Genomic DNA, 10,744 nt, shown 5'->3' with positions numbered 1-10,744 from the left:
GCATGTGCCCTCCTCAACGCCCACCACCTACTTTCCCCTCCCTCCCACCCCCCCATCAACCCTCAGTTTTTAATTTAATTTTTTTTTTGCATTATTCTATGCCCTTACTTTATTTTTTCTTATTTAAATCCAAGTTAGTTGGGGCACCTGGTGGATCAGGCATCCAACTCATGATCTCACAGTTCATGAGTTTGAGCCCCATGTCAGGCTCTGTGCTGACAACTCAGAGCCTGGAGCCTGCATCAGATTATGTGTCCCCCTCTCTCTCTGCCCCTTCCCTGTTCTCTCTCTCTCTCTCTCAAAAACAAATAAACATTAAAAAAATTAAAATCCAAGTTAGTTAACATACTATAGTAACGATTTCAGGAGTAGAATTTAGTGATTCATCACTTACATATAACACCCAGTGCTCGTCTCAACAAGGCTCCCCCTTTAATGCCCATGTCTCATTTAGCCCATCCCCCCACCTACTACCCCACCAGCAACCCTCAGTTTGTTCTTTGTGTTTAAGAATCTCTTATGAAGTGCCTAAATGCCCATCAACTGACAAATGGATAAAGAAGATGTGGTTTATATATACAATGGAATACTACTTGGCAATGAAAAAGAATGAAATCCTGCCATTTGCAGCAATGCAGATGGGACTGGAGGGTACTATGCTAAGTGAAATAAGTCAGTCAGAGAAAGATATCATATGTTTTCACTCATATGTGGAATTTGAGAAACTTAACAGAAGACCATGGGGAAAGGGAAGGGGAAAAAATTGTTAACAAACAGAGAGGGAGGGGGGCAAAACATGAGACTCTTAAATACAGAAAACAAACTGAGGGTTGATGGGGAGGGCAGGGTAGAGGGGAAAATGGGTGATGGGCATTGAGAAGGGAACTTGTTGGGATGAGCACTGGGTGTTGTATGTAAGTGACGAGTGATGGGAATCTACCCCCAAAACCAAGAGCGCCCTATATACGCTAATGTTAGCCAATTTGACAATAAATTATATTTAAAAAACCCAAACTCTTATAGTTTGTCTACTTCCCTCTTTTTATTTTATTTTTGCTTCCCTTTCCCTATGTTCATTTGTTTTGTTTCTTAAATTCCACATGAGTGAAATCATACATTTGTCTTTCTCTCACTGACTTATTTCACTTAGCATAATACACTCTAGTTCCATCCACATTGTTGCAAATGGCAAGATTTCATTATTTTTGTTCTCCAAGTAGTATTCCACTGTATGGAATGTCCATCAGTTGATGGACATTCGATATCTTTCCATAATTTGGCTCTTTTCACTACTGCTGCTATAAACATTGGGGTATATATGCTCTTTGGCATCCACATTTTTGTATCCTTTGGATAAATATCTAGCACTGCAATTGCTGGATTATAGGGCAGTTCTATTTTTGATTTTTTGAGGATCTTCCATACTGTTTTCCAGAATGGATGCACCAGTTTGCACTCCCACCAGCAGTGCAAAGAGTTCCTCTTTCTCCACATCCTCTCCAACATCTGTTGTCGCCTGAATTGTTCATTTTAGCCATTCCGACAGGTGTGAGGTGTTATCTTGCTATGGTTTTGATTTGTAATGTCCTGATGACAAGTTATGTTGAGCATAATGAGTCTGTTAGCCATGTGGATATCTTCTTTGGAAAAGTGTCTATTCATGTCTTCTTCCCATTTCTCCACTGGATTATTTGTTTTTTGGGTGTTGAGTTTGATGAGTTTTTTTTATAGATTTTGAGTACTAACCCTTGATCTGATATGCCATTTGTAAATATCTTCTCCCATTCCATTGGGTGCCTTTTAGTTTTATCAATTGTTTCCTTCGCTGTGCAGAAGTTTTTTATCTTGATGAGGTCCCAATAGTTCATTTTTGCTTTTGTTTTCCTCTCGTCCAGAGACCTGTCAAGTAAGAAGTAGCTGTGATGAGGTCAAAGAGGTTGCTACCTGTTTTTTTTTCTTTAGGAATTTGATGTCTTCCTGTCTTACATTTAGGTCTTTCATCCACTTTGAGTTTATTTTTGTGCATGGTGTAAGAAAGTGGTCCAGTTTCATACTTCTGCATGTCGCTGTCCTGTTTTCCCAACACTATTTGCTGAACAGACTGTCTTTTTCACATTGGATATTCTTTCCTGCTTTGTCAAAGATTAGTTGGTCATACATTTATGGGTCCATTTCTGAGTTCTCTATTCTATTCCATTGATTTGTGTGTCTGTTCTCGTGCCAATATCAAGCTGTCTTGATGATTACAGCTTTATAATACAGCTTGAAGTCCAGAATTATGATGCCTCCAACTTTGGTTTCTTTTTTAACTTGACCTTGGCTATTTGGGGCCTTTTGCAGTTCATACAAATTTCAGAATTGTTTGCTCTAGCTCTGTGAAGAATGCTTGTGTTATTTTGATAGGGATTGCATTGAATGTGTAGATTGCTTTGGGCAATTTGACATTTTAACAATATTTGTTCTTCCAATCCAGGAGCATGAAATATTTTTCATTCTTTTTCTATCTTTTTCAATCGCTTTCAAATCTTCCTAGAGTTTTCAGGGTATAGATTTTTCACCTCTTGGGTTAGGTTTATTCCTAGCATCTTATGGGTTTTGGTGCAATTGTATATGGGATTGATGCTTGATTACTCTTTCTGCTGCTTCATTACTGGTATATAGAAATGCAAATGATTTCTGTACATTGATTTTATATCCTGTGACTTTGCTGAATTCATGTATCAGTTCTAGTAGTTTTTTGGTTTTGCTACATAGAGTATGCTTGGGTTTGCTACATAGAGTATGATGTCATCTGTGATGAGTGAAAGTTTGATTTCCTCCTAACCAATTTGGATGTTTTTAAATTTCTTTTTGTTGTCTTATTGCTGAGGCTAGGACTTCACACATTATGTTGAACAACAGTACTGAGAGTGGACATCCCTGTCGTGTTCCTGACCTTAGGACCTTAGGGGGAAAGCTCTAAGTTTTTCCCCAAATGAGAATGATATTAGCTGTGGGTTTTTTGTATAGAGCCTTTATCATGTTGAAGTACGTTCCTTCTAGCTCTACTTTCTTGAGAGTTTTTATCAAGAAAGGATGCTGTATTTTGTCAAATGCTTTTTCTGCATCTACTGAGAGGATAATGAGCTTCTTTTCTTTTATTTATGTAATGGATCACATTGATTGATTTGTGGATATTGAATTAGCCCTGCACCCCAGGAATAAATCTTATGACACTGGGATCATGACCTGAGCCAAAATCAAGAGTCAGATGCTTAAACGACTGAACCACCTAAGCGCCCTAAAAAGAAATATTTTTTTAATGTTTACTTATTTTTGAGAGCTAGAGAGAGAGAGAGGGAGAGGGAATGCAAATGGGGGAGGGGCGGGGGGGGGCAGAGGATCCCAAGCAGACTCCATGCTGACAGCATAGAGCCTGATGTGGGGCTCAAATTCACAAACTGTGAGATCATGACTTGAGCTGAAGTCAGACACTTAACATACTGAGCCATCTGGGCGCTCTGAGAAAAAAACACATTTAATCGACATCTCTTTCCATTACATTTAATGAATGAATATACTTAGGGATTTCCCAGTTTTTAAAACTTCTTGTAATTAAAGTATTTGAAATAAAATGACTGATGTAATCTTAATTACTCATGTCTTTCCTTGTTATTATTCTCTTTTGCCAAATTACGAGCTAGAGAAGAAATTCTGGGAAACAACAAAGGTGCGCCCTCCTTAAGGGGCAAAATGCCCTCAGGTCCTCTAAAAAGCAGAAGCAAAAGTTTCACAAAGTTAAACTGCAAGTCCTTGAGACAATTTTTCCCTCAGTCTCAGAGGGACAGCCCACTGGGCATAGGTGAGTGACGCACAGGGTTAACCTCGCACCCAAAATGTATTAATTGAACAAGCTCTGAGCACACATGCCCTTCCCTGTTGGATCTGATGTGAAAGTATCATTCCGTTCTGTCATATCAGCCCTGGTTTACACATTTATTTTCAGCATAAAAGTCAAACTTACTTTGTTTTTATTTCAACTACTTTTTCAGTGTCATGAATATTTCACACAAAATGGTTTTGATGGTAGAAATTTCTGGTTCATATCAGCTTCACTTATTATTGGGAATATTCTCAAGTGTGACATAGTATAGCTGCTGTGGCACATGGGCATGGGATTCCTGCTCAGCCTTTCCTATTTCTTAACCCTCTGCAAGCTAACATCTGGCCTGGAGAGAGGCATAGCATTTCCCAACCTTGATCCTTGTAGGGCTGACATCTGAGTAGTTTCAGGGTTTGGGCTGGTTGATGTGGCAGTGTGCAGAGGTAGCAGTAGGTAGAGGAGCACTGCAGAAGAGGAAGGAAAGTGACCTGTAGTCCTGATGCAGGAAAGTGTCAACTTTAGGCATTGAGAGAGACTGGGGAGGGAGTGGATCTAAGGAGAATGGCTTCTTGGTGCCTCCATGCTGGCTTTTCCCTTTTTTGATAGCCCTTGAAGTTACCAGCCCAGGCTCCCTTCTCCCCAGTCAGGCCATTGTGGCTCTATTATTTTCTGCCAGGGTTTTATCTTCCTTTTGTTTTTGCCCAAGATTTGAATTCCAGAACAGACACCATGAACATCCAATAGAAGGACTATGACTCTCCAGCTTACTTTCTTCCCCGACTTCTCGTTAGTATGCAAGAGAAGGAGGGGTGCCTGGGTGGCTCAGTTGGTTAAGCATCTGACTCTTGATTTCCACTCAGGTCATGATCTCACGATTGTGGGATAAAGGCTTGGCACATTAGGCTTGGCACGGACAGAGAGGAGCCTGCTTGGGATTCTCTCTCCCTCTCTTTCTGTCCCTCCCCCACTTGCATGTGCAGGCACGCACACATCAGCTCTCTCCCTCTCTCAAAATAAATAAACATTTATTTTTTAAAAAAAAGACTGTAAGAGAAGGAGAAAAGCAGCCCATGTCATCCAGGAACTGGCTTGGTTCCCTCAGCTCCTGGTGAACATAAATGTCTTCATAGAATATCAGCATCAAGTAAGACCATGGGATGACCTGGATAAAAGCAAAAACAAGTCCACTCTGTAATCAGATATGCACACAAAGACATCATCCAAGTCACAAAATATTGGCTATCTCCCATCTCCAGGCCAATATGACAACTGCTGTTTCTTTATTGCTTACAGCTGTAGTTTTGCTCTGGTATCACCTACCTAAAGATGAAATTAATTAAGGTCCCAATCATAAAAGTATTCCTGACTACTGACACACATCATCCTGAACAAAACACTGCTTCTTTTAACCCATCCCTAAAATCAACTAACAAAAGTGCAAAGTCTATATAGAATAAGGCTCTTCTAACACCTTCTTTGGAGACAGTCCATGGTGCATTTCTCTCTTGCTGAATGGAGTAATAAATCCAGGTTGTATTTAACTGTTATGTATGTTCTAAGTAGCATTTGGCTGGTATTGACCTGTGTATAAAATATGAATGTTTACATGGATATAAAGACATAGATACTACTTTATTCTATAAAGCTGAATCTGTTTTGAGCACATTTTTTAGACACATTTTCAATAAAGAATATATACAAGTTTGAGCTGAAAGACCCAGTGGAGACTGACAGGTGGAATGGGATGGATTTGAGGGTCAGTTATTGTGGAGGCAGGGCACACTGTGTATGTGTGTTCATGGGGGTAATGTTGTGTGGGAGGAGAATAGAATTTGCCCTGATGAAGTAGAGCCTTCAGTGATTGGATCAAAGAGAAGGTGTTTGTGGTTCTGCCTGCCTCTCCACAAAGAGACTGGTGACCAGACTGTGGAAGAGACCATCACAAGGTTGGTGGCAGGGGGAGTGGAATGTGGTAACACCATAACCCCTGAGGAATCCAAGTGAAGGGATCAGCAGCAATTCATTATGCTGCTATTGCAATTCTTCTGTAAGTTCCATAATTATTTCAAAAGAAATTTTTTTAACTTTATTTTTTATTTTTTAAAATTTACATCCAAATTAGTTAGCATATAGTGAAGCAATGATTTCAGAAATAAATTCCTTAATGCCACTTACCCATTTAGCCCATCCCCCCTCCCACAACCCCTCCAGCAACCCTCAGTTTGTTCTCCATATTTATGAGTCTCTTCTGTTTTTCCCCCTCCCTGTTTATATATTATTTTTGTTTCCCTTCCCTTATGTTCATCTGTTTTGTCTCTTAAAGTCCTCATATGAGTGAAGTCGTATGATTTTTGTCTTTCTCTGACTAATTTCACTTAGCATAATACCCTCCAGTTCCATCCATGTAGTTGCAAATGTCAAGATTTCATTCTTTTTGATTGTCGAGTAATTAATACATATATATATATATATATATATATATATATATATATATATATACCACATCTTCTTAATCCATTCATCCTTCAATGGACATTTGGGCTCTTTCCATACTTTGGCTATTGTTGATAGTGTTGCTATAAACATGGGGGTGCATGTGTCCCTTTGAAGCAGCACACCTGTATCCCTTGGATAAATGCCTAGTAGTGCAATTGCTGGGTCATAGGGTAGTTCCATTTTTAGTTTTTTGAGGAACCTTCATACTGTTTTCCAGAGTGGCTGCACCAGCTTGCATTCCCACCAACAATGCAAAAGAGAACCTCTTTCTCCACATCCTCTCCAACATCTGTTGTTGCCTGAGTTGTTAATGTTAGCCATTCTGACAGGTTTAAGGTGGTATCTCAGTGTGGTTTTGATTTGTATTTCCCTGATGATGAGTGATGTTGAGCATTTTTTCATGTGTCGGTTGGCCATCTGGATGTCTTCTTTGGAGAAGTGTCTATTCATGTATTTTGCCCATTTCTTCACTGGATTCTTTGTTTTTTTTGGGTGTTGAGTTTGATAACTTCTTTGTAGATTTTGGATCCTAACGCTTTATCTGATATGTCATTTGCAAATATCTTCTCCCATTCTGTCAGTTGCCTTTTAGTGTTGTTGATTTTTTTTCCTTTGCTGTGCAGAAGCTTTTTATTTTGATGAGGTCCCAGTAGTTCATTTTTCTTTTGTTTCCGTTGCCTCCCAAGATGTGTTGAGTAAGAAGTTGCTGCAGCCAAGATCAAAGAGGTTTTTGCCTGCTTTCTCCTCAAGGATTTTGATGCCTTCCTGTCTTACATTTAAGACCTACATCCATTTTGAGTTTATTTTTGTGTATGGTGTAAGAAAGTGGTCCCAGTTAATTCTTCTGCATGTTGCTGTCCAGTTTTCCCAGCACCACTTGCTGAAGAAACTGTCCTTATTCCATTGGATATTCTTTCCTGCTTTGTCAAAGATTAGTTGGCCATACATTTGTGGGTCCATTTCTGGGTTCTCTATTCTATTCCATTGATCTGTCTGTTCCTGTGCCAGAACCATACTGTCTTGATGATTACATCTTTGTACTATATCTTGAAGTCTGGGATTGTGATGCTTCCTGCTTTGGTTTTCTTTTTCAAGATTGCTTTGGCTATTCGGGGTCTTTTCTGGTTCCATACAAATTTTGGGATTATTTGTTCTGGCTCTGTGAAGAATGCTGGTGTTACTTTGATAGGGATTGCGTTGAATATGTAGATTGCTTTGGGTAGTATCGACATTTTAACAATATTTGTTCTTCCTACCCAGGAGCATGGAATCTTTTTCCATTTCTTTGTGTCTTCTTCAATTTCTTTCATAAGTTTTCTATACTTTTCAGTGTATAGATTTTTCACCTCTTTGCTTAGATTTATTCCTAGGTATTTTATGGTTTTTTCTGCAACTGTAAATGGGATCGATTCCTTGATTTCTCTTTCTGTTGCTTCATTGTTGGTGTATAGGAATGCAACCGATTTCTGCCCATTGATTTTATATCCTGAAACTTTGCTGAATTCATGAATCAGTTCTAGCAGTTTTTTGGCAGAATATTTTAGGTTTTCCATACAGAGTATCATGTCATCTGTGAAGAATGCAAGTTTGACCTCCTCCTGGTCTATTTGGATGCCTTTTATTTCTTTGTGTTGTCTGATTGCAGAGGCTAAGACTTCTAATACTATGTTGAATAACAGTGGCGAGAGTGGACATCCCTGTCTTGTTCCTGACCTTAGGGGGAAAGCTCTCAGTTTTTCCCCATTGAGGATGATATTAGTGTTAGGTCGTTCATATATGGCTCTTATGATCTTGAGGTATGATCCTTCTATCCCTACTTTCTTGAGGTTTTTATAAAGAAAGTTTGCTGTATTTTGTCAAATGCTTTCTCTGTATCTATTAAGAGGATCATATGGTTCTTGTCCTTTCTTTTATTGCTGTGATGAATCACGTTGTTTTGTGGATATTGAACCAGCCCTGCATCCCAGGTATAAATCCCACTTGGTCTTGGTGAATAATTTTTAAATGTATTGTTAGATCCTGTTGGCTAATATCTTGTCGAGGATTTTTGCATCCATGTTCATCAGGGAAATTGCTCTATAGTTCTTTTTAGCGGGGTCTCTGTCTGGTTTTGGAATGAAGGTAATGCTGGCTTCAGAGAATGAGTTTGGAAGTTTTCCTTCCATGTCTATTTTTTGGAACAGTTTCAAGAGAATGGGTGTTAATTCTTCCTTGAATGTTTGGTAGAATTCCCCTGGAAAGCCATCTGGCCCTCACTCTTGTTTTTTGGCAGATTTTTGATTACTAATTCGATTTCCTTACTGGCTGTGGGTCTGTTCAAATTTCCTATTTTTTTCCTGTTTCAGTTTTGGTACTGTATATATTTCTATGAATTTGTCCATTTCTTCCAGATTGCCCATTTTATTGGCATATAATTGCCTATAATATTCTCTTATTATTGTTTTTATTTCTGTTGTGTTGTTTGTGATCTCTCCTCTTTCATTCTTGATTTTACTTATTTGGGTCCTTTCCTTTTTTTTTTTGATCTAACTGGCTAGTGGTTTATCAATTTTGTTAATTGTTTCAGAGAACCAGCTTCTGATTTCATTGATGTGTTCTACTGGGTTTTTTTTTTGTTTTGATAGCATTAATTTCTGCTCTAATCTTTATTATTTCCTGTCTTCTGCTGGTTTTGGGTTTTCTTTGCTGTTCTTTTTCCAGCTCCTTAAGGTGTAAGGTTAGGTGGTGTATCTGAGATCTTTCTTCCTTCTTTAGGAAGGCCTGGATTGCTATATACTTTCCTCTTATGACCGCCTTTGCTGCGTCCCAGAGGTTTTGGGTTGTGTGCTATCATTTTCATTGACTTACATATAATTTTTAATTTCCTCTTTAACTGCTTGGTTAGCCCATTCATTCTTTAGTAGGATGTTCTTCAGTCTCCAAGTATTTGTTACCTTTCCAAATTTTTTCTTGTGGTTGATTTCAAGTTTCATAGCATTGTGGTCTGAAAATATGTACAGTATGATCTCAATCTTTTTGTACTTACTTAGGGCTGATTTGTGTCCCAGTATATGGTCTATTATGGAGAACATTCCATGTGCACTGGAGAAGAATGTATATTCTGCTGCTTTAGGATGAAATGTTCTGAATATATCTGTTAAGTCCATCTGGTCCAATGTTTCATTCAAAGCTATTGTTTCCTTGTTGATTTTTTGTTATATTGTCCATTGCTGTGAGTGGGGTGTCAAAGTCTCCTACTATTATGGTATTACTATTGATGAGTTTCTTTATGTTTGTGATTAATTGTATATATTTGGGTGCTTCCACATTTGGAGCATAAATGTTTACAATTGTTAGGTCTTCTTGGTCTATAGACCCCTTGATTATGATATAATGCCCTTCTCTGCATCTTTTGCTACAGTCTTTATTTTAAAGTATAGATTGTCTGATATAAGTATGGATACTCTGGTTTTCTTTTGTCAACCATTAGCATGATAGATGGCTCTCCATCCCCTTATTTTCAATCTGTAGGTGTCTTTAGGTCTAAAGTGGGTCTCTTGTAAACAACATATAGATGGATCTTGTTTTCTTATCCATTCTGTTACCCTATGTCTTTTGATTGGAACATTGAGCCCATTGATGTTTAGAGTGAGTACTGAAAGATATGAATTTATTGCCATTATGATGCTTGTATAGTTAGTGTTTCTGTTGGTGTTCTCTGGTCCTTTCTAATATTTTGTTGCTTTTGGTATATATATATATATTTTTTTCATCTTTTCTCCCCTCAGAGAATCTTGCAGGGCTGGCTTAGTGGTCACAAACTCCTTTAATTTTTGTTTGTCTGGGAGACTTTTTATCTCTCCTATTTTGAATGACAGGCTTGCTTGATAAAGAATTCTTGGCTGCATATTTTTCTGTTTCAGCACACTGAATATATCCTGCCACTCCTTTCTGGCCTGCCAAGTTTCCGTGGATAGGTCTGCTGCAAACCTGATCTGTCTTCCCTTGTAGTTTAGGGACTTTTTTTCCCTTTCTGCTTTCATGATTCTCTCCTTGCCTGAGTGAGTATTTTGTGAATTTGACTATGATATGCCTTGTGGATGGCCGGTTTTTGTTGAATCTAATGGGGGTCCTCTGTGCTTCCTGGATTTTGATGTCTGTGTCTTTCCCCAGGTTAGGAAAGTTTTCCACTATGATTTGCTCACATAACCCTTCTATCCCTATTTCTCTCTCTTCCTCCTCTGGGACCCCCTATGATTCTGATGTTGTTCTTTTTTAATGAGTCACTGACTTCTCTAATTCTTAAATCGTGCTTTTTTGCTTTAATCTCCCTCTTTTTCTCAGCTTCATTATTCTCTATAAGTTTGTCCTCTATATCACTGATTCTCTGTTCTGCATCGTCCATCC

Source organism: Neofelis nebulosa, chromosome 9, assembly GCF_028018385.1.
Source record: "Neofelis nebulosa isolate mNeoNeb1 chromosome 9, mNeoNeb1.pri, whole genome shotgun sequence".
In the NCBI taxonomy this organism is placed as follows: Eukaryota; Metazoa; Chordata; class Mammalia; order Carnivora; family Felidae; genus Neofelis; species Neofelis nebulosa.
Note: the sequence above shows the minus strand (reverse complement) of the source record.